The 23,493-nt window shown below is 43.3% G+C and overlaps 1 long non-coding RNA gene across 4 annotated transcripts; it reads right to left on the bottom strand.

Annotated features, from left to right (window-relative positions):
• Positions 1 to 273: 273 nt before the first annotated feature.
• LOC147614675 (uncharacterized) lies at positions 274 to 22,049 on the bottom strand. 4 transcript variants are annotated; one of them, XR_015262873.1, is made up of 3 exons: positions 21,965 to 22,049; positions 21,644 to 21,864; positions 274 to 642 (listed from the first exon to the last, which is right to left on the bottom strand). It is a non-coding gene; the product is annotated as an uncharacterized LOC147614675 (long non-coding RNA). The 4 variants fall into 4 exon arrangements; XR_015262875.1 differs by lacking the exon at positions 274 to 642 and adding an exon at positions 2,250 to 2,570; XR_015262874.1 differs by lacking the exon at positions 21,965 to 22,049 and having other exon boundaries at positions 21,644 to 21,950.
• Positions 22,050 to 23,493: the final 1,444 nt, after the last annotated feature.

Genomic DNA, 23,493 nt, shown 5'->3' with positions numbered 1-23,493 from the left:
TGTTTGAAAAGAGCTAGACAATTTTATAAAACTGCTATGTAAACAAACGGTTGACGGAGATTACGCAAATCAATTTAAAATAGCAATCGACACTCTTGTAAAAACAATACTGTCCGAGAGCAGAATCTTTTCCAAAACAAACCTACATATGCCTCCTTCTTGGCTAAGGAATCCATCATTATCTGCTATTTTCAGCTTGAAGAAAGGAAGCATACATAGATTACTTAATTAAACTCTTAACTCAAAGGATATCAATAGCATTCTTATGTGTACTTCTAAAAAATACCTTTTTGTTCTCATTTGCAATAAGTTGTTTGTCCTCCCATAGGTTTATTGATCCTTGTAAATTAATTTCTTCTGCTGCTGCCTCAATAACCTTTGGCATTGGATCCCTTCCCATATTAGTAATTCCCATGTCTCTTGAACAGCTCCAAATTCTTCTTCTGTGGGAAGAGTGCTCTCCTATTCTTCAGCTTTTTTAAGACACATTTCTAATGCCCTTGGTGCTTCAATGAAATTATTACTTGCTTCTAAATCAAGGAACTGAAGATATTCATTAATCTCATTTGGATGAATGAAGTCCAAAGCAGCTTCATAAGCATCTGCTATCAACCCAAGGCAATAGTCTTCTACTTTCTGCACCTGCTTTGATTGCAAAAAGTCAAAAAGTCTTTCTGCATTTGTTTGTTCCAGGACTAGAATCTCTTCATCATCCATCATGTATACACTTATACAAAAAAATAGACATTAAAAATGTAAGACATCTTAAGAGATGACACGATATGTGCAACATGCTATAATTGGATTCTTCATATCACGCCATCCTTCCATATAGTATATTTTGACATTAAAAAGGTAAAAATATAGGAACATTTCCATAATGTACCAGATGGCAAGACAACGTGATATGTGTAAAATGTTTAATATGGATTCTTCATATAACGCCATCCTTCTATGGCATACTAAAATATTTAAAATTGGAGAACTTTGTGTTGTTGAAATTGATTGGGAGAACTAGTGATATTGATTTTTGGGAGAAATGGCTTTTGTTGGGTTTTTTATCTTACTTGCATGATGTAAAGAACTTTGAAAAATATTGGGTTACCCTTTTTTATACTACTCTTGGCAAACGTACGAGTTTCACGTGGTAGTATGACTAGCGGATAGTGGACACATGGTAGTACCTCGACATGTGTAAGTCAGTACGTAAACATGTGGTAGTATAATTGACAAATGTAAGTCAGTACGTAGACACGTGGTAGTATAATTGACATATATAAGTCAGTACGTATACACGTGGCAGTATAATTGACCGTTGCATTGACACGTGGCAATACGACTTGACGTGAACTGGCCATGTGAACCGTATACACGTGGCAGCACGTTTACAGACACCACGTGAAAATTTCGACTATATATATGTTGAATAAGGCTCATATATTTTTGTGTACACCAAGCTCAAATATTTTCACACACATTAATGCCTACTTTACGTGATTACATCAATCTGGGATCGGCAATTTTCAATCACGTAGAGTAGTCTGCACACACTCGCAATTATCAAGCGTGTACAGTAGTTTGCACTTGCAACTATCAAGTGCCATGTAGCACACGTCAAATCATGATCCGTAGGTAAAGTAATTACTAAATCAAACATCTTTATGGTACGATGCATGAGTTCTGGTATTGATTCTTTGATTATTTTAACCTATGATCTAAAAACTATATTAGGTTAAGGTTTAAATGTCTCTGCACAAAAGGACTCGACATGATTCGGAGAAGAACTCTCCATCACCGTGGCCATGGCCATGGCCATGGGGGCCACGAACAATCTGAGACCAAGAATTCTTGCAATGTGGGCATGCTGATGATGATGGGTTTTTTTGTGTCAAGACCATTGTTCCCAATAGATGTGCTTACCCCAAACTGCAGAACTAAAGTAAACCGTCGAGTATATTCAGAACTTTAGGAAAAGAGGTGGTTGTTCAGGAATCATTCCCATGTCTGCATCACCGTGTTCGATTTCCATCCTTCACGCAAACATCGAATTTGAGTTGGAATTTGTGTGCAATTCATCACATGTCGGAAAGCCCAAAATTGTAGTTGGACTCACAGTTGAAACTTCTTGTTGTGAATCATTGGAATCCTCCCCGACTTGGGAATTGTCCAAAAACATCTTGGCTCTCGGAGTCTTCTAGAGCTTCCACCGTCGAACACTCCGAATCTATATCAGACGTTAAAAATAGAAGATCCTTATTGAACACTGTCAAAACTAGAATAACCTAGTCGGACAACTGCATAGCATCGTTAGATACGTCAGACCGTGTCCGACCATCATATTTTTGGAATGGATCCTGGAAATAGATGTCGACCCTCTGAATCATCAGACAGCACCACACGAGCATCAAGTACACTGCTAATGTCCATGGGAACTTCTTTACCCCCATCATTTCATCTTCATCATGCCTGCTAGAACCCTTCATATGTTCATCAGAAATCACACCCTCATCATTCCAAGAATCTTAACCATCCTCCTTAAGAGCATAAGGTGCATCAATCTGTTTGATCATCTGCATCATAAAAGTATATATGTCTAGATCGTACCTAAAGCAATCATTAAAGAACTACCATGATATATCACATAAGAAAACACCACGAAATTGGCATTTAAATCATAAGTATGAGCATAATAAATCTCATCCCCCACTAGTGAAACATCGTGGCAAGCTAGATAATCAACAATTTCCAAAACATCCAAAGAATCCTACTCATAAGCATATATATCAAACTACTAGAGCATGGTCATCACCACGAGCATATCATGTGAAATCTGAACATCATCATGGACAATCTGGTGTCGTTTGACAACCATACATCTCTCTTGCATATGCCTTATTGTTGGAGAAGCAAGTTCTAAACTACTTTTAGAGATTGCCAATTCAGATGTGGACACAACGTCAGCCTTCTAAAAGCTCTAAGTCTCTAGATAGAGTATGCTAGCTTCCATGTTTTCTATCTCATGACTTGAAACATGTTAGGAGGGCTTAACATCATGTGTTTGTGCAAGGGTACCTGCAACATTCAGAGCCTCATCACATAATTGACTGGACATCTTCCCCCCAATGTGGGAACATGTGACATAGCGTCCTCGTAAAACAACCAGCAGCAACATCAGTGGCATTAAGCAATCATGGCCTCAACATGAAACCTTAAGGCATTACCATCCACATCATCAAGAATAGCATGCCCACCATACATCGATTTCCAGCCTTCCCACATATCATCGAGTCACCACCATAAGAACCCATATAAATAAAATCACGTCGTTGATGTGTTGGGGGAGTCTACCTCTAATTCTCGTCCGGGCACACCACCATAGGGAGGGCTCTATAAAATTAAAACACAACACGAGCATAGCACAAATCCAGAGTACCAATCCACTCAGTTGATACCCTCAGTCCTTTAGCTGATGCAGTCGGACACCTGAACTCTCTAAACTCCTCAAACCGATTCAGCTGACTCCACCAGCTATCCTTCCAAGTCAGTCCTGACCTCCCACAACTCTGATCTTCACTTCTAACACCTCAGTAGACCTTAGTTGACACCTAGCTGACCAAATTCCCAGCTGACTCTTGTTGATCAACTTCCAATTGTAAATTGAATCAGATAGTTGTTGTGCTAACCCCAGTCAAAAATATGTTCACCAAGCTCCCAAATTGTCCTCCAGTATTAGTAAACTTCAAATACTTGCCTCAAAACTTCACTAATCATATCATCTCTCCCCTGCTGACTTCCTGTTGACTACCACCCGAAAATAGCCTCAAAATAGCTCACCCAACTAATTTAGTACTGAATTAGATCTCAACACTCCAGGGTCCACTGACACCTCCAATCCCTCAAATACCTCAGTTCCTACCAAGACTCAACTCCACAAACTTAAGGCTGACAACAGCTGACTCTGGAAAACTTTCCTCTTCAATCCTGCAAATCTGACTGCTGTGCTGCTAACTGACTAAAAATCTAATAGCCAGACAAAAACCCTATATCACTTCCTTTCAACCCAAAAAGACCAGATCTAACCTCGTATACCCTCAATTGACTTCTATTGATACTCAACTGACCCTAGTTGTGCTGACACCTTACTGACACCTTACTGACTTGAATCAGCCCTAAGCTGACCTAGACCACTATCCAGCCCACAACCTATTCGTTTGACTTTCGATAATTCTTTGATTGTCAGAACAGACTTCAGAGGCTACCAACAAGACAAAATCTGTACTTCTATAGCATCACCTAACTAATCCAAATACACATCTGACTCTGTCAGACCCTGCTGAGTCAAAATTAGAGCTTTCTAACTCAGACTTGATTCAGCAAACTTCAAGTCTTCATTCACACAAGTATTCTCTTAACAATCTCAGAACAAACAACATATACCAGAGCATAAATAACTCATCAATCAAAACACATAGGGAATCTTTTGGATATAAATGATAATTTAACCTATCTCAACAACCCTGAGACATGGTTCTAGCAAAAAGAGAAAACCAAGAAGCAGAGGGATCTTCACCAGATTATCCTAGCAATAGCCCTTCAGGTCTGTATCTTCAATTCCACAAGAACCAGTCTCAATAAACACTGTAGCCACACTCTACAAGTCCTCACCTTCAAACACACCAAGAATGATTGAGCAAAACATTGGATCTACCCAAGTTCTAACAGAGCTGCAACATCCAAAGGTCCTAGGACACCACAACTTTCTACAAGACCCTCTATCTCCTACACGCTCTACTTTGGACAGATACAAGCTTCCTCAATCAATTCCTGTGTTGTCTTCTTCCCCAAACAAAACATTGGATTCAACAACAAGCTACTACAGAGCTTCTTCACCAAAAGACCCCTTGGTTCTCGCACAACTTCTCTCCACAGCTACGCTCTCACCATCCTCCTATGCTCCTTCTCGCTCGTCCTCGTCAACTACTCCTAACTCCTCTACACATGCAGCAGCTCTCTCTCCACTTAACAACAGTAGCTGACAATAATTGGTTCACTAGTAGTGTGTGATCTTTATGAAATCAATCTGTTCTTCCTCATAGAAGATTGGCACAAATCGTTCAATTTGGCAGTGCCAATTTGTAGCCATCATGTCGTTCTTCCAATTGGCTTCATAGCTTGAAGGCGGCTATTGAAGAAGGGATTTAGACCCTACCAAAAGCAACTCACTAGCTGATCTATGGTGGAGAGTAGAGGTGCATATGTCCAAAGAGTGGCAAACTTGGCATAGTGAGCTTCAAGTAATAAGTCCTTGTGCTCCAGGAAAAGAAATCATTCATTTTGTTGGTCTCATGTGTGACTGGCAAGTAGGGCTCCTTAATAGCCGCTTTGACCTGAGCTCATGAAAGTATCTTGAGATAGCTTTCTCCTTACACCATTCTTTCGACCACATTTTGGCCATGCCCCATCAACCTAAATCAAGCTAGCATTTATTGGTTGATGGCGCTTGTCCCAGTGACCACAAAGTAGTCATCCATGGCTTCAATCCAGACCTCTGTACCTAAGTACTCTAGGTTGGAGAGGCATCATTCTTCCATTGCCTCTCTTAACACTTAAGTACTCTAGGTTGGAGATGCTTGGGGGGCGGCCCATGAGCTAGGTTCGTTGGATTTTGCATTGGGATCAATCATGAAGCCACTCAATGCCATCTCCTTTGTTACGGGGGTAGCGGAGCGCACCATACGAAGCCCTTCAGCAATCTGTATCCTCATGCCTCTAGAGTAGTACTTGATTGGTTTGCAACAGACCACTACGTGATTAGGAACCGATCAATGCCATTAAGACAAGGTAATGTGATTGTAAATGCCAGTCGACTGATAACTAATGAAATCTGCATCTTAGAGAAAAACACTTTGTTAACTAGTAATATATATCAAGTTTCCTTTCCACTATTCTAAATATGAAAAATAAATTTTCTTGTGATTTTTTTAATAACTCCTACATTACACTTATCTGATCTACATGGCGCCGTAAATCTGTGAGGATTATGTAAATCTCATAATATAGTTATGAACATGGTTTATAGCTTAGACTAGTGTGTTACCATGTTAGACTAGAGTGTTACCATGTTACTCTAATCTTGGAACAACACCACCTTTAGCCCTATTTTTATTGTAAGCCCTCTAGATTTTTTATTTGTGTGTGTGTGTGTGTGTAGATGTATGTTGGAGTGTGTATTAATATGTGTATACGTGTGTGTGTGTGTGTATAGATGTATGTGTGTACATATGTGCGTGTGTGTTTGGCAATCTTAACTATGAATAAATCATAATCAATGTCATATGATATTTCCCAATACCCAAGAACAAAAGTATGCAAGGGGCTAACATTACATAGTATTGCTTTGAATCAAATAACAAAGGTACTTGAATCCAATGCCATTTTGTAGGAGATAACTACAGGATTGTCAATATCAAAATGCCATGTAAGTAAACATCAAAGGTCAGCTCACCTCACCTGCATCCATCCAATCAAAATCTCAACTAGAACTTAGAAAAAGAGCTAGGATCAATTGCAAACTTTATAAACACTGCCTTGTGGTTATCTCGACTCCTTTATAATAAACAAAGAGTCTGAGCTACTCTATGCCAATAGCTAACTTTTCGCAATGCACGTGAAGGGTTTCAAAAACGAGACAGCAAGCACCTGGCATACATGCCATGCAAGCACTTCATGTACATGTGCTAGATTCAATGTCTCATGAGTTCATGTACCAGGCAGCACTCACTAAGGTGGAGTTGTTTTCGGCCCTTATTGGTAGAAGATGCAATGTGCCTGCATGAGGGACAGATGTTTTTGGTGTCACTTTTCAATGGCTGAAACATAGCACCTCGACCTATTGTGGAAATTTTTGTTGTGGGCTTCAAATTTTGTACTGAAAACATTATATACAAAGACTTGTTTCAAATTTTTTTGTAGTTTACATCTTCATGTTATACAGACACATATATATGGTGGTGGGTCAAAGAAAAGTTAATCAAACTAATTCTCGCGAATCGTGTAGACCTTCCCCCTGATCCAGATTCACCACTACCACCACAGAAGAAGACAAAAAAGATATTGAAAAAGAAGGGTTTGCCACAATGTCTCCATTGAAATTTGGGACATCCACAAAGAAGAAAACATCAAAAAGTGCCAAAGAAGAAAGGAAAGGCTCAAGTGAAGCCTGTTAAAGAGGAGTCCACGTCAGCTAAAGAATCCACAAAGACCAACAAGTCATAGCCAGAGCCTAAGAAGTAGAAAAATATTGAGAATCAGAGATTTTCTTCTCACTCTTTATATCTAGCTAGCTTTGTATAGATACCCTTGATATATATATATATATATATATATATCAGATTACTGTATATTGAGTTTTGTTTTTTGTTTAACATTCATCATGTTTTCTTATATCTTAAATATAAGGTGGAATAACTGTTGAGTTCAGTTTCTTGTCTAACATTGATCACCTTGTCTTGTATCTTAAATATAACAATATTAAATCTTGAAGACAAGAGTATCTGAAATTGTCTTGTATTAAGAACTAAACTTCAAGTTTACTGGACAAACAGACATTTCATATAACTGAAAGTATTTTCAGATCTTCTTCCCAATGTAATATCATCTACCTTAAATTTGAAGCTTGATGGTATGCTATCTAATAGAAATTCCAAGGATATTTATATATGTGTGTGTGTACACACACATACACATGTGTTTATATATGTGTATGTATGTATCCATGTACACACACACACACGTATGTATGTATTTATCTATATATCTATCTATGTGCATGGGATTATGTGCGAAATCCATTTTGATTCTCGGAATGAAATTCCTTCTGCCATAGTTTCAAAGTGGTCTAAAACATTGTGTATTCAATTTGTGTGTGTGTGTTTTTATATCTATATCTATATATGTGTTTGTATATGTATATACACATGTGTACATGCATACATATATACATGTATATATGTATGTATGTATACATGTGTATATACATATACAAACACATATATAGATATAGATACATGTATATATGTATGTATGTACACACACACACACACACACACACACACACACACACAGACATAGATATATATACATATATATATATCTATGTCTATGTATACCTAGGGGTTACCTTCTCTGCACAGCAGCCACGCGCTTCACCATGGGTTTAGCAGCCAGAGCTAGATTGACACAGGGATATGCAGCATTGGCTATGCTACAGAGACAGTGCCACCAGGCGCATTTTTAGGAGCCTCGGACGAAGGGGTGGCTATTTGACACATTAGTCACACCAGCACTGATGTATGGAGCAGCGGTATGGGTGCCAGACCTTGCTCCCCATTGGTGGACACAGGCCCTCATGATGGCACGCATGATACGCAGCAAACCGTCAGTACCTCATGACATTATCCGAGCACAGTTTGTTGCGCCTCCTATGATGGTAGAGGCCATACCTGCTAGATAGATTCAGAGAGATGCCACAGGACAAATTGTCATATAGAGCTTTTGAGGCATCTAGACAACTGACTGAGGCAGGAGACAGAGGATCATGGTATGCATAGGTTACACATTGGTTCTCACAGCATGGCCTAGACATGGATCATCTACCACCATTCCAGTATGACAGGGATGCACCACATATCCGTCTCTCTGATAGTGAGAGGAACAGAGTATTGAGACAGGACTTAAACTCTATACACGAGAGACGTGGATATCGCCTACACAGCCTCTTCCACCGAAGATGCTATACTACAGAGATCACTTCATGAGTATCACTGATGATGGATTTATAGAGAGTCCTAGATACATGGAGGGCTTTTTACCATACAGCTCCCGCTATTGGTCAACTTAGAGTCTCATCACATCGATTGGAGATCGAGACTGGCAGAGCAGCACGGATCCCCTGAGAGGAGATGGTATGCAGATTGTGCAGAGTGGAGGTGGAGAGTGAGGAGCATTATGTATGCAGATGCAGAGCATATACAGTCATCAGAGAGAGATATCCCATTTTATTCAGAGAGCCACATTCCCTACGCCAGATCTTTGAGGTAGCAGACCAGCACATATTGGGGAGATTCATTCTAGACATACAGTGTCACAGAGAGACATCATTACACGCTCAGACAGCTCCAGAGGGGGGACGACAGACACAGATTACTACATTTTTTCAGAGATCCACCCACTCCCAGCCCCTACACAGTAGGGAATTACTCTCCAGAGAGCAGAGACACTCAGAGCCCGCAAGAGAGACAAAGGACACCTGGATTTCGGACATCACGCCTATACCAGAGAGAGATGACAGAGATCAGAGCTCAGTTTCACAGAGAGGGTGCGAAGCGACTGGCTCGCTTCAGAGCAGACCTAGGCATGTTCTTCAGGGAGCTATGGACACCGCCTTCATTGATGTATACCATTTTATACCCCCAGTATGGTACATGATGGAGCTAGCTAGGTTGCATATCATGATTGTATACTCCATGCATATAGCTTTGCATTCTCCTAGTAGTAGAGCTCCATCCCCTCCCCCACTCATTGTACTTATTGCTGCACACCCAGATTCAGCTTTTTAGTTCAGTACTTTTTCATTTTGTTGGGATGTCAGAGAATACCACACACAGGTACACTGATTTGTCTCATAGGCCGAGTTCGATCTTTTGGAAGACGTTAATAAAATCTTTCTTTCTTTCTTTCTTTCTATACACGCACACACACACACACACACACACACACACATAGATATACATATATCTACATATATATATGTATACACACACATACATCTCTCTCTCTCTCTCTCTCTCTCTCTCTCTCTCTCTCTCTCTCTCTCACACACACACACACACACACACACACACACAAACTCTTGAAGTTAACAAGAAATGTATATTTACACTCGGCTTGTGTATACAACTAAAATTTGTACAAGGGTGCACGTCCACCGTAGTCAACGAGAATTGAGACCAGAACCTCTGTGATAACACTCATCCTCTTCTACCAATCGAACTACCATTGTGGTTACAATACACACACATACACACATACACATACATGTGTGTGTGTGTGTGTGTGTGTGTGTAGAACCCAAGACCTATGAGACAACACTCTACCTCTTCTACCAACAACTGACCTACTATTATGATTGTAAAAGACACACACACACACACACACACACACACACATGTATATGTATATCTATCTATCTATCTAGTATATATGTGTGTGTATATATGTACACACATACATGATAGTCACACATCTTGGATATCCCTGCTAGCCTAAGATGCATGGTGGACTTAATATTCTCAATATCCATTATCATGATCTCGCGAGGAACATGATGATTCTACCTGATTTTGTGGCACACACAAAGCCATGGGCTCGCATGTTGAGAAACATGCATACAGAAGCATATGGACTTTGGGTCGCCCATTATGATGATATAGTTTTTGGACACTTTAATGGCAAAATCACATGTTCACCCTATGCTACTGCTCTCATTCAAGACTGGGCCGCTTTTTACAGGACCTACATTGGTTGCGCCAGCCCCCAAACCAAGGAAACTCTTCGACTATAGAGAGCATTCATAGGAGTACAGTGTTTAAAGTGCCACTTGCATTATCCTAACCAACGATGTCCTATAACCTTTCTGTGCTTGGAATTCGCCACATACGGGACATTACTGATGAGCATGGTATGGTTTTTCATTTCCTCAAGCAATCAGACATTGTCATTTGGGATTGCATCATAAGTCGATTTGGAGGGTCATTATGGAGATGATGTAACCATTGCAACCACTGCATGGGTTTCAAGAAGAAGGTCAACTCAAAGACTCATAAATCAAGTTGACCTATTTTTTAGTTTCAAATGTGAAAAAGAACAGGTTCCTATTATGGATATTTTTACCAAAGTAACCACAATTACTTGGCTCACACAAATCACCCAACACCCTAGGCTTTTTGACAGGTAGCTCCCTGGATATACACCTCTTCTTTTTCATCAGCTCACAATTTCTAGGGCGCACAAGCTCCTTTTCCCCTCCCCCCCCCTTGGATTCATGAGCATGCGAATCATCTATTATGGTGCATATCTAAATCCTTGACTCCATGGAAAGCGGCATTGGAATAGATATGGAAGAGGAAGTTGCCCTTGAAGAAACAATTATTTCTATGAAGATGTATTATGTGTGTTTTTCCAGTGGGGATTCTTTTGGCACATACACATTGCTTCAACATGATGCTCTCACCCACATGAGACAGTGCCCCATCTTTTGTGTCTTGAGCCACCAATGGGCACAATTTCCAAGAATGGGATTTTGGGCACTCAAGACTATCTACCATGTCCAGAATCACATGTCAACCCTTTTTCCTTCTTCCGTAGATCACTTTACTAGTCTCTCATAGAATCTTTTGATCTTGGAGAGCTCTTTTCACAACTCGAGGTGTTTTCTCATTGTGAGTCATAGTTGTCCCAATCTGGGATAGTACGTTACTTTATTAATGAAGCAATGGTTTCACTATTTCTTTTAAAAAAGTATGTGAGAGAAAGAGAGAGAAACCAATGTGTGTGTGGGTGTGTGAAATGATAAGAGTATTCGCTAATTTAAGGAAGTATTATGATTGCATATTTTTACTTATCTACATGCATAGGTACAAGAGATAGTAAACAATCTTGTGTGCATGCATGTGTGTTGCCCCATATCATCTTGGAGGGTTATCCAAATCCTGCAGGTGCCTCTTAAAAGTGTGTGTGTGTGTGTGTGTGTGTGAGAGAGAGAGAGAGAGAGAGAGAGAGAGAGAGAGAGAATCTACTAAAGACCCAATGGGCCTATGAGACCAAAGTGGTACAATAATGTCCATGGCATATCTCATCATGGAATGGAAAATAAAACAGAATGAAAACATAAATATAGCTATCTCACAGGGGTGATACAAAACTGTCCATGGAAACTCGTTCATGGAATACTAAGAACATAAAAACATCAGCTTCGAGTAGATGGTATACCACTCTCCAAAATGTCAAGCATGGGGTTGACGAGTATGGCCAAGAGATCTCCCTCGTCACGTGGAAAGGTAGCTCGATGGCAGTGGAGCATGTCCTGGATTTGGAGCTGATGAGGTGATCGTGGTGGCCAACGGGGGGGTTGAGGGCGTCGGGCACGCTGGAGTGCAGAGGCTTGGTCCAAGGTAACTCCTCTCACACGAGGCAGGTCCACAGCAGCTCGTGGAGGGTCCACAAGATCCACTATGTCGGTGTCCTCCTGGGTCCGGAAGAAACTGGTGATGGTTGGCTGCCGAGGGAGGGGGCGGGGTGGCTGGGGCTTGTCTCAAGAAGGTGTCCCTGTGTCTACGAAGCTCAAGCAGGAAGAGGCCCACAGGCAATGTTGGTCCTGGAAATCAATGATCCTGGAGAGTGGACCGAATCCCTCACGAAATAGATAGTGAAACCTCCCGTGGATCTCATAGTATACTGGGCAGTGGCATATGTAATGCTCCTCCGTCTCAACCTCTGTGTGGCATAGTTGGCAGATCCTCTCCTCTCTGGGTGTCCGTACAAGCTTCCCGGCTCTATAGATGTGCTCAGCTCTACCTGTCTCCACTCTGAGGGGGTGGGAAGAAACCCGTATCTCGCCAATCGCAATTGCAACACTCAAGTAGCCCGGCTGCTGGGATGAATCCATCCTCAGTGAGTGTGAGGAGGTGGTCTCTATAAAAGTGCATCTTCGTGGGGAGCTCCGGGGGTGTGATCCATGTGCAATCTGTGTAGAGGCTAAGAAGATCTGACTCGATAACTCGGTTGGTATCTGCGTGAGACAGCCTAAAAAAAGGGGAGTCCAAACTGTACTGAAGGGGGGTAGGCAGTCCATGCAAAGCCCATATACTGAGAACCAAGTGGAAACTAGTGCATACCATACTCCAGAGTGCCCCTCAAGTGCTAGCTGTCTGGAGGACTTCAGGGAAAGCCTCGGGTACCTGTGGGGATCCATATGAATGATGTGATGAAGGTATGTGACTGTCTGGAAGAGTGCCTCCACTACCATCGGGGTTGCAACAAACTTTGCCTCGATAATTTGGTGTGGGACTGGTGGTTTGCTGCGGATCATACAGGAGAGGAAGAGTGCCTCCACTACCATCGGGGTTGCAACAAACTTTGCCTCGATAATTTGGTGTGGGACTGGTGGTTTGCTGCGGATCATACAGGAGAATATCATGACTTGGGGCCTACCTGGAGCCTTTCAACTCGCTGCCAATCCTCATCGGGTAAATCTGGCCCCCAGAAAGCTGCTCCATACATCAAGGCTAGTGTGACGAGGGTGTCAAAAAGCTAGCCCTTCGTCCTGGGCTCCTGGAAATATGCCTGGAAGCACTGCCGCTCAAGTAAGCTCAAGGCTACATATCCCCGCGTCACTCAGGCATGTGCTGTGGGAAGCATGGTAAAGCGTCGGCCACTAAAAGTGACACCAAGGTAGACATAGGATGAGACAATCTCCACAAGATCTCCTCTATATGTGAAGCTCAATCTAGATGTGACAGGGCAAGAGGTATTAAAGACCATTACCTTGGTTTTACCAAGCTTAACAGAGAGGTCCCGCTGAGTGCAAAAGTCATGTAAGGCATCCAACTGTCTCTGAAGCCCTTCGGCTAAGTCTGAGAGGAGGACGATGTCATCTGCATAAAGTAGTATGGGGATCAATATGCCTGCCAGTGTGGGACCAGCCTCACCTAATCCATCAATGAAGCTCGAGATCTCATCAATGTGGAGGCTGAGAAGAGTGGGTGATAGAGGGCAGCCCTGTTTCACCCCAATGGTGCTGGAAATCTCCTGTGATGTCCTCCTGGGGCTCTCACTCGTCCGATGATGACGGACTCATAGAGGGCAATGATGCTCCAAACCATGTCAGTTGGGACTCCGATCTCCTATAGATGGTGTAAGAGGTGGGCTCGGGGTACAGTATCAAAAGCTTTGCGAAAATCCACAAAGCAACAGTAAATCCTCTGGTGTCGTGCTCTACCCTCCTCGATGATGACACGAAGGGTGAAGATGTGGTCAAGGGTAGAGTAGCTCCTCCAAAAGCCAGCCTGTCCTGAGGCTCTTCATCCCTGGCTCTTTGCAAATGAACTGAGCTTTGCCTCTAGCACTGATCCATAGAGTTTGGCCAATGTGTGGCCAATCATGATCATCCTGTAGTTATTAGGATCAAGTGGATCTCCGGCTTTGAGGATGGGGGTGATGGTGTTGGTGGACCAAGAGGGTGGAAATCCTTCACAAAGCCTTTGGTCTGCCCAGAGTTCCCCTATCATTGGGGCAGCTTCTAGCATTCCTGTTTGTTGCAGCTGGGTCTCTTTCAACATCTGAATCACCTCTTCCTGGTGGTTCACTTGGGCTGTCAGTTCGTCAATCTTGTTGTTCTTTCCCTATATCTCCTTATGGAGGCCTTCCAACTGTTTTTCATGTTGGTTCAGCACCCTGTCCAGCACCTTCTTTTGTTCGCCCAGTAATTTCTTGGTGTTGTCCTCCACAATCTTGATGTATGCCTCCAGCTCCTGTAGGTTCATTGTGCTATTTCCCCCTAGTTTCTACCTTGGGGGCTTGAGCAAGGGCGGGTGGGAAAAGGGAAGGCGGAAACGCAGTGTACGAACAGGCGCAGCCTTACGAGCACAAAGCAGTGGAGGCGGAGGGGAAGCGTACCTGTGTACAGCATGGAAGCAGGGGCGCAGGGCGGACACGTAGTGTATGAACAGGCATGCAGAGCAAGGGAGGCAAAGGGGAGCGCTCCTGTGTACAGTAAAAAAGCAAAGGGCACTTGTGCGCTGGAAACTAGGAGGCGGAAGCAGGGCGAGAAAGGCGCAGTGCAGCAAAAAGCAGCAACCAAGGCCACCAGTGCGCAACGCGAATAGAGGAGGGCGGGGGCGCAGCTTCACGCCATGAGAGAGAGAGAGAGAGAGAGAGAGAGAGAGAGAGAGAGAGAGAGAGAGAGAGAGAGAGAGAGAGAGAGAGAGAAATGAAATGATATATTAACGTTCTCAAAAGGCCAAAATGACCTATGAGACCAAAAAGGTTACAACAATTGGTGGATCTGATTCAATGTTTGTGTAAGAAAAGCTAAAACAACTAAACAACTAACTGAAACTGAAACAACAACTATGAAAAAAAGTAAGGTACTAGGAGCTCCTAATGGATAACATCTGGGAAGGAAAACTCCAGCAACAAAGGTAAGCATCCTATACATTACTATCCAAATATGTCTCTCATCGGTCGATGGTGGCGGATATCCTCAATGTCCTCCATGGTGAGTACTCTGACTGCACGTCTCCCATGCCATGCTAGTATGGTCATGATCCTCTGTTGTAGTCTCCGAAGGTGTCGAGATGGGCCTCTTATCTTGGGGTGCCTGGACCGCCCCAGCTCTATAGCCCGATCAATCAGTGTACCTTTGGTGTGGCTATACTCTAGGGCGGCTAGCTGCAATGCTTGCTGGCCTGACTGCTCAATCTCTGGTCAAAAGAAGTCTGTAATCTACCTCTGTAGGTGTCTCTTCCTCTCTGATCCCCTCCCTCTCATCAAGAGACCCTCTCTATGTCTTGTCACGTGCACACCAGTCAGGTGTACAGTGACATGGCATCATTTTAGCATCATTAGCATCATCAGGTCAGCATAGCATCTGTTCCAAAGCATCCCTTCAGTGTTTCCTTCCCAAGAGACAAGGGAAAGATAGTGGACAGTAGTTCATTCAGCATATTCAGCATATAGCCAGCATATTCAGCAGTATAGATCCATTTGGATCTAATTGTAACCGCATTCATCATCTAATATAGCTGCATTGCATTGACACATATTTGTCCATCTCTTAAACATCATTAAGTGCAGTTTAAATAGACTAAGGTTGTGATTACTACGGTCTTAACCCCTCACATGTCACATTGGTATCAGAGCGTTACAGGGTAACCAGCCTTAGAGCATGTTCAGTTCATCAGTCATTCAGTCAGACATCATGTTAATCGCTTCCGCACAGTTAAACCCAGTTCTCAAAATTTTGCAAGCCACCCTTAGGGATTTTCCCTTAGGTATGCATTAGTAACCCATCCATCTGCATTCTTGCACAACATATAGGGTTGCACATGGCTTGCATAGCAGACATCTTAGCAGTCATCTTAGCAGTAAGTCTGGCATACATGTTGCCCATGAACTCTCAGGGAAGAATGACATCCATCATCAAAGGAGGACATAAGTTTTGGGCTTCAACTGGCAGCAGAAGCAGGGAGTTTCTCTTCCACAGAAGACGGAAGTTTGCTCCAACATCGCCTCAGGAGGTTCAGGGCTTCAGGAACGACAGAGATGGTAGGTGAAAGGTTTCCATAGGCAGGTCAGGGGTGACTCAGGTATTTGCCATTCAGTTCCCGTAGTACATAGAGTCTTGGCTCAAAGGATTTCACTCCTGCAGACGGCCTCAGTCCCGGCAGCATAAGACAAAAGGGGGCAGTGGTTCGGAGGAGAAGGATCACAGAGGAGTCGAAGGTTGCCAGGTATACCACCCAGCAACAGTTTAGCAGCGGGGAATGTCACGTGCACACCAGTCAAGTGTACAGTGACATGGCATCATTTTAGCATCATTAGCATCATCAGGTCAGCATAGCATCTGTTCCAAAGCATCCCTTCAGCGTTTCCTTCCCAGGAGACAAGGGAAAGATAGTGGACAGCAGTTCATTCAGCATATTCAGCATATAGGCAGCATATTCAGTAGTATAGATCCATTTGGATCTCATTGTAACCGCATTCATCATCTAATATAGCTGCATTGCATTGACACATATTTGCCTATCTCTTAAACATCATTAAGTGCAGTTTAGTTAGACTAAGGTTGTGATTACTACGATCTTAACCCCTCACATGTCACATGTCTACGCACCTCCAGCAAGTATAATCCGAGGCATCTCTGATCCTGGTATCTCATGACTTTGGAAAGTGGTCCGAAACCCTCTCTGAATAGGCAGTGAAAACGGCCTCGTATCTCATAATATACTGGACAGTGACATATGTAATGTAACTCTGTCTCTAGCTCCATCTAGCACAACTGACAAATCCTGGCCTCAGCTGGTACTCCTTTGAATCTGCCAGTCTCAATCTCTAGCTGGTGTGAGGATGTGCACATCTAACCAATATCACACCATACCCCATGAGAAAGATGAGTATCCATGTAGCTGGGTCTAATCACAAACCCATCCTTCGTGAGCTAGAGAAGATGATCTCTATAGAAAGCCATCTTTGTACCAAGCTCGTGTGTCGGCTATATCCATTTCCTCCTAGTGTCCAGCTGAGTCAAGTCCTGCCTGATAAGTTTGGTAATCTCTGCCCGTGTGAGAGAGAGGGAGGGTGCATCCACAGGGAGTACTGAAATGGAGGTAGCGTGTCCATACTAAAGCCATGCAGTTGGAACCAAGCTGTCATCTCTGCATACCAACATGATCCGTCTCCCTGTGATGCCAACTGTCGTGAAGACTCCAGGGCTAAGCAAGCATATCTGTCTCTAGGGAGAGCCCAAGTGCTATGTATAAAGGAGACTGATCGAGTGAGTGCCTCTACTACCAATGGGGGGGCAGCCATCTCTGCACGGATAATATCATGTGGTACGGAGGCCTTAGCCCTAATCATCCAGGAAATCATAGAAACCAAGGGCCTCTCCATACATCTCCATCCATCAGTGCTACCAGCTCGGCTGTGGTGATCCACTTCTGAGGGTCCCCATATCTCCACTCCATACAACATGGTTGAAGTGACCAAAGTGTCAAAGAGCCAGAGCTTTGTTCGAGGTTCCTAGAACTGAACCTGCGAACACATCCTCTCTAGTCTCCCCAATGCTGCATAAGCTCTAGTCAATCTGGTCTCCGCTGGTCTCCTCAAAGAAAATAGTGGGCCACTAAAAACCACACCAAGGTAAGTATATGCATCTGTATACTCCACTATCTCTTGACCATATGTAAAGGTGGATACTGACCTCCTAACCCACTGTGCTGTGGTGTTAAACACCATCACCTTGGTTTTACCAAGGTTAACAGACAATCCACTGTCCTGTGCAAACGTGTGCAATGCATCCAAATGACGCTGCATCCCCTCTCGAGAATCTAAGATCAACACAATATCATCAGCATACAATAACAGCGGAATCCATGTCCCTGCTAGCTATGCTCCTCTGTCACCCTCCCGCTCTACATAGTCCGAAACCTCATCCACATACATCCCAAATAAGGTGGGAGAAAGGGGACAGCCCTGTTTCACCCCAATAGTGGAGTGAACCATCTCAGATATACCCTGAGTAGTACGTACCTGCCCCACAACTGTCCTGTATAAAGCCATGATTCCCCAAATCAGCTGTGTGGGCACTCCCATCTCCTGTAATCTGCGCATCAGTTTTGGCTCTCGGTACTGTGTCAAAAGCTTTGCGAAAATCCACAAAGCAACAATAAATCCTCTTGCCATATAATCTGCCCTCCTCAATAATAGCTCTGAGTGTCAAGATATGGTCAAGAGTGGAGAAACCTCTCCTGAACCTTGCCTGCCCTGATGCACGTATGCCCTCTCTCTCTGCCCATCTACTCAACTCCTGCTCAAGAATAGATGCATATAATCTAGCCAATGTGTGACAATCATGATGGTACGATAATTCCCAGGAAGCATGGGATCCCTTGACTTGAAGATAGGCACAATCGTGGACATATTCCAAGTCTCAGGAAAATCCTCACACATGGCTCGGTTAAACATCATAGCAATAAGCTCTACAAGCATATCTCTGGCATGAATAAAGTGCTCTGCTACCAAACCATCATGATCATAAGCTTTCCCATTCCTTATCCTGTCAATAGCTTTCCTTACCATCTCAGCAGTAAAGAAAGCACATGTCTCTGGGCCCGATGGGTCTGGCAAGGGCGGCTGTCTTGGTGCTATGTACAGGGATGCTGCATACTCACCCCAAATCTCTGTGGAGGTAATGGTTGGTGATGGTGAATGCTCATGGAATAGTCTCCATGTCTCATCCGAGTCCTGACTCATAATTAACTGATACAAATCCCTCTCTAACTGAGTAAGATAAGCCCTCTTCTTCCATCGCACTAGGCGCCGGAAGGTAATCCGTGACTGTCTGTGAGTGGTAACACCCATGAGCAGCTCTCTCTGTAATTTGATCCTCATCTCTCTGCACTCCTCATCATACCAGCTGTTTCGGGGCATGTTTCCAGATCATCTCTGTGTAGGCTGACTATGGGGATATGCCTTTGATGCTGCACCATGAAGCGTCTCTATCAATATCTGAGTGAGCTCATCTAATGGCCGTCTCGGTTCCTCGGCATATAAGCGTCTGTATATCTCATCCGTGTACACGGTGTCAGTCTCCCTCGTAAAGGTATAACGAGTGTGTGTGGAGACCTGTCCCAATGGAGCTGTGCTGAACTGAAATGTGAGAGTGAAGGACAAGATAGCATGATCCACTGCTACTCCAACCGGCCTAGTGCCTACCATAAAATCCTGAAAAGAGGGAATGAGACTGGGCTGAACCATAACATAGTCCACTGTACTAGCACCATGCCGATGTGGAAAGCTAGCGAAACTGCCCGCTCTCAGGAATCTCTGTAGGCCATTCAGGATGGCCAACAATCCATGTGCAGTCCCCATGTCTATCAAATACCACCCATACACAGTATGTTCCTCATCCTGTGAGAGTCTAGATAGGTCCATATCCCTAACATCAAGCTCCCTCAACATCTCCTGTGAGGTATCATAAAATACTGTCTGGTTATGGGCGGTCCTGGCATTGAAGTCCCCCAAAAGAATGATGTCACCATCCCTGGAGAACTCCCAAATGTCATCATCCAAAATAGAAAAGGGAGACCGCCCGCTAGTAGGTGATGCATACACTGATGTACTAGGAGCAAAATAGCATATAGCAATGTAGAGATATCTGCCCATCTCTGCCCTCAATCTAACCCACATGTACCTAGTCTACTCATCTCTGCGGACTATATGTATCAGTGGCTGCAGCTCCTCTCTAAATAATACTGCCACTCCTCTTGAGCCCCGTCCTCTATGCTCTGAACGAGTCTCCTGTCTACAAGCTATCTCCCATCGGTATCCACTAACATGTGGCATGGACTGTCCAAGAGCCTGATGCGTCTCACAGTAGGAGATGATGTCCCTCCGAATGAAACTATCCTCAAAAGCCCCTGCATCAAGGCGTAGAGATCCATTACAATTACAAGTAGCAACTTTGAGTGTAGTCCCATAGGGCTCGCGCCGTCATGAAGAGCGCCTCTCCATAATCACCACTCTACCATCTCTATAGAAGGCCACTTTCCCTTTCTCTTGGGCTGCCCTTATCTCGGGCATAACTTCTTTCATGTGGGCAAGTTGCGAGAGTGTGAGGTCATCTCCAAGAAATATTCCCGTCTTCTTGAGTGTAGGACGTCTCTTCAAGAAGTCCTTCTTCGCTTCCATGGAGGGGAAACGAATGATAAGTGCTCTCTCCTTAGCAGATTCACCACTACCTTCTCTCTTCTTTTCCACTCTCCATGCCTTTGTGTGCGTGGCTTCAATGCCCATCATAGAGAAGAGCTCCTTGGTTTCCCCTTCCGCATCATCACGGTCTTTTAGGCCGGACACTCATACATGTAAGGCCCGGGTCTTCCTCCTTTGCTTCTCTTCAAGGGTCATGTTGATGATGGTGGGAGTGGGGATGGGTGGCGATTCTTTACCTTTCCCTTTCTTGGCGACCTCAATCCATTTCTCTGCCTCGTCCATCTTCTTTTGTGTCTTTGTGATCACCTCCACCCATGAAGATGTCTTCTCTTTATGTTGCTCCTCCTCCTCTCAAATGATCCTCATTTGTTCCTTGATGGTATTCAGCTCTTCAATAAAGGAGGGCTGAAATTTTCCATCCTCAAGCTTGCCTTGTGAAAACTCCTTTTTGAGGGCTGAGATTTCAACCGCTTGACTTTTAGCATGCAATTTGGCCTCCACTAGTTCCTCCTTTAAGGCTGAAATCTCAGCCTCTTGCCTGGATGTTCTCTCTTCGAGCTCTTGGATTTTGTCAAATCCCTTCTCGAGTTTAGAGAGGCGGTTTATGATTGCGGCGGTAACGGAAGAGTCGACCATATTCTTGTTTTCTTTGATAATTGTGCTGAGAGAGAGATGTGACAAAGCCCAAGAGAGAGAGGATTAACAGCTAACGTCTTGAACCAGTCCCTAAGCAATTATTACACACCACGAAGGCCTACCTTTTTACAAACGAGTACATGACTAGGATAATCAAGTGAATTGTGAAGCTCAAGTGAGGAAAGCCCATGAACCATGCCAAATTTTTTGTTTTATCTCTGCTAGCTAGCTTTGGGTTGCGCTTTGGCAACCTCCCTGTTTTCGGAGAGACCAACCTCTATTTCTCCCAATAGAGATGCCTCTCTCTCCACCTTGTGCCTCTCTCACATAGTCAGTGGACACAACACAAGCTCAATCACATACTTGCCACACTGTGAGAAGATAGCTTAACCTGTCTTTTGCGTGTCCTCTTACGGGTGGTTTGTGGATTCCCATTTTATTTACTATCTGACTATCTTACCTTGATTGTTGTAAGAGGCTCAAACACGAGAATGTTGGCAATTGTGGAAATCAAAGAGAATGCCAACAAGCACACGATCTGAGCCTTCTCTGTGTGATTGAAGATGATTTCCATGGATGCAGCATGCCAAAACCCAACAAACGAATTAGGGCGAGACAATACTGAAGTAGGCTGGGAACATTTTTGACTGCAGGTTACCAAACTGATGGCGGGGAAGATGTCTGTCGTCCAAATTCACAACACAGATTATAAGTCCAGTCACTTCATAGGAGACGCCAAACATTAAAATAAATCTGACTGCACTAGCTTGCTTTATAAAACCTGCAAAGACTCTTCCTCATTGAATCAAGCATCCCAAGATGACACCGCATACTTCCCTACGCATATAGAACCTCTACGATTGTTTTCCTTAAGAATATTCACAAATTTAAAGCAATCAAATACCACCTTTTGGTAAAGGTTGGCTTTCCTTCAATAGCTCCGTTTTAATCTTGGGATTTGAACCCTCACCAATAGATTTGCACTCTTTACCACTAATTTATGTTAGCTTGTGATTGACTCTTGCATAATATAACTACACAACCTTTGTCTGTGTTTTGTTTTTAATCAAGCGCGGCTTAAATAGCATAGACAGCTTTTTAATAAAACACCACAACATTGCATTGCATTACCTAACATTCTTGATTATTACTTTTGGAATACACGAATAAAATCGTCTTAACCACATATAAAGAGGGCATTATCATCTAGAGAAATTTCTTTGAGCCTTCTCTCTACTCATATTTATTGACCTCAAGGTGCCATATTTCTTACATAGGCCTGCCTATCTGTCACGTTTAACAGAATGGGAGACTTACACAAAGATACTTCTAGTACTGCATTCTACGAATATTATGAGCAACGCTCTATTTAACAAGCATACCAGTCTCGATCAAGGCTGAAATGAATTACGAGCCTGCCACTCTATCTAGGACAATCCTCGTCACACCCAGAGCTGCCGACTTAAGGTGGAACCCTCACTGAAGAGGAAGAGGAAATCTTGCTGCTTATGTTGGCTTCATTAAGGCACCTCTAACTGCAATAGCAGGTTTGGGTGTTGTGGGCTCCAAACACAAGAATGAAGAAGTCTGGGGGATGCAGGATGGCAGCCCATTGTATAGGCAACAATGGCCCCTAAGCTGGCTGACCAGCCCAACCAGGTCATAAGCTGTCACCAACTGGATATTGAACCCCTAGATCCATGGGACTGATTTATTTCACAGAGAGCTCATGGAGTGACATCCTGACCCATGTCTATATTTATTATCGAGGTTTGCATGGCAACCATGGGTATGAGTGACCATACAGATGACAGCTGATGTGCATCGTACATGAATTGACATTCATGCATGACCCTGTTTTCTGGTGTGGACATTGCCTAGTTTTATTGCCTCGGAATTTCCACCAGACCAGCTGATGAAGATGCAACCATGGATTTGCACCCTCACCAATAGATTTGATACTCATACGTGAACTTGTTTTCTGTTATGAGCAACACTCTATTTACAAGCATACCAGTCTGAATCAAGGTTGAAATGTGTAAGATTCCTCCCCCACCCCCTTTTTGATGTCTAGTATCTTTCCCTGTAATCAATCCCTCTTCAGAAATATAAAGACCTTGTTTCTATCTGTTTTAGCCTAGAGAGAGAAAAATATTCTAGAGAGAGAATATTCAGATTTTGAATATTTTTGGATAGAAAAATATCTCTTCTAATTCAGATGAGTTCCCCTGAAACAGAAATTCAAAAAGAATTTTCCAATGTGCAATTGGAATTAATTTAAAATAGGTATAAAGAACCTTAGCCTAAGGG

Source organism: Cibotium barometz, chromosome 41 (genome assembly GCF_041138505.1).
Source record: "Cibotium barometz isolate CiBa-2024 chromosome 41, ASM4113850v1, whole genome shotgun sequence".
NCBI lineage: Eukaryota > Viridiplantae > Streptophyta > Polypodiopsida > Cyatheales > Cibotiaceae > Cibotium > Cibotium barometz.
The sequence above is the reverse complement of the archived record's forward strand: the minus strand, read 5'-3'. Positions and strand labels throughout refer to the sequence as shown.